We start from the raw sequence: 2,298 nt of genomic DNA, 5'->3' as shown, positions 1-2,298 counted from the left end.
AATAAGCCAGAAGGAAAAAGAAAAATATCCGATTGTTTCATTTATAGAACGAATATAGGAGAACCAAATAAGTGATCAGGAAAAAATAACAATAATAAATTTTAAAAAATAACATTGTGCAAGAGGGAGGTAGAGTAATCAAAACAGGGGAGAGAAGAGCACAAGGGACTATGGTGATGATTCATGGGTGAAATGGTGGTGGGAATCTTACAGAGAATATACCTGAGAGGAGAAAGCATACAAGCATACATTGTACCAAAATGAACAATGATATAACATTACATCATTGTAATATATATATATAGTGTGTGTATATATATATGATAAATATATATGATAAATCAATATATATCTATGATAAACACCCCCATTTCAGTTAACTTACACTATGTTATACTAGGATTTAAAAATTAGTCTGAATTTGGTAGCTTACAAAAGCAAAGATCTAGATCTTCCTCAGGTTACATGTCCCTCCCAAGTCAGTTGTGTCTGGTCGCCTCATTTTCATTCAAAAGCCCAGAGGGAAAGAGTTAGCTACTTTTATCTAAGACACTACTGATCTAATAGCAGAGGAAAGTTGGTAGATTTAAGAGGTGTCCAAGTTTCTCCCACGTGGCATATGTCATTCCTACTTGCATTCTGTTGGCCAAGGTTAGTCAAACAGTGAAACCTAATATCTGTGGGATAGGCATATAAGCCTATTGTAGGGAAAAATCTTGCAGGGAAGAGCAGCAACTATTTTTGTGCAATAATTACAATCTATCCAAGTTCTATAGAGAAATACACTAAAAATGTAGCACTCAAATTATTTTTTCAAAAATGCTCAATCTCAGTAATAAGTAGCTAAATTATACTGTCAACAAATTAAAATAATCACTATCATTTGGCAGGCTGAAGTTAAGTCAAAGCAAAACTTTGAAAGATGACAATTGTCCAGGATGGGTGAAAATGCAGGAGAATGAGCATTTTTTTTTAAAGATTTATTTATTTATTTGTACAGAACTGGGGTACAGGCCAGAGATGCGGAGGGTGAGAGGATTCACCAGAGACAGAGGGGAAGCAGAACAGGCAGATCGACAAAGTACACTGCTGAGGGGAGCAGCGGGCGGGTCAGGAGAGGTCTGCCGCGCCATGTGGTCACCTCCAGGGCAGGCGGGTATCGAACTCATGTGGAAGTGGCTTTAGTTTCTCAGTGCAGTGCTTTAACCCGCTGAGCCACCTGGGAGGGCATAGAATGAGCATTTTTTAACGGAAAAATCCTCAATGTTCTTTTTGTTAAAGAAAAAATGAAGGTAACATTTTAAAGCACTGTATAGGTTTACAGCATGGTATAGATTTCAGGTTCACACCTTGGCATTGTATAGACCACACCACATCCACAACTAAATGTACAGTCACCATCTACCACCAACCAATTGGCCCCCTCTAACTGTTCCCACTAGTTCCCTCCAATAAACTCCGTTGTGTTGTCAAAGTCTGCAGGCTTATTTGGTGTGTACTTTTGCTTTGTTTCTTTATGTTCCACAAATGAGTGAAATCATGTAGTATCTCCTTCTGACTCATTTCATTTAGCATTATTCCCTCAAGAAACATTCATGTTATCACTGTTACAGGGTAGCCCATAGTGGACTGGGCTGCCTGTCTGTGGGGTCTCAAATACATGCTCAAAATTCAGTTTTACTGCTGGTACACACAAAAGGGTCAATAACGGGTTTATTTACTAAAGGGGAAAGGAATAAGGAACAACCCAGGGAAAGAGAGCAGGATACAAAGTAACTGGAATACCTTAGCATCTCAGCTGAGTGAAAACACCGAGTCATGCGGTCCGGAAAGCCGGTTCCTGAGAGAGAGAGAGAGAGAGAGAGAGAGAGAGAGAGAGAGAGAGAGAGAGAGAGAGAGAGATCGCGCCCTATTAATCCCCCAATGTCCGAGAATTCCTGCTAGCTCTGCTCTTGGGTCATCGCAGTTCTCTCCCTGGTACTGCTGGGAGTTGTAGTTTCCAATCACTGGAGTAGGGGATAGAGTTCAGAAAGCTGGAGTAAGGGGTAGGGGCCACAAGACTCTGCAGATTTCCTTTAGGACATCCTTACCTTTAACATCACGAATGGCAAGATTTCATCTTTTTTTTTTAAGATTTATTTATTTATGCATACAAAACTGGGGTACAGGCCAGAGGTGGTGTAGGGGCAGTGAGAGAATTTACCAGAGACAGAGTGGGGAGCAGAACAGGCTGACTGATAAAGTACACTGCTGAGGGGAGCAGCAGGCGGGTCAGGAGAGGTCTGCCGCGCCATGTGG

This window comes from Condylura cristata, unplaced genomic scaffold (assembly GCF_000260355.1).
Source record: "Condylura cristata isolate star-nosed mole 26May11 unplaced genomic scaffold, ConCri1.0 scaffold00019, whole genome shotgun sequence".
NCBI lineage: Eukaryota > Metazoa > Chordata > Mammalia > Eulipotyphla > Talpidae > Condylura > Condylura cristata.
Note: the sequence above shows the minus strand (reverse complement) of the source record.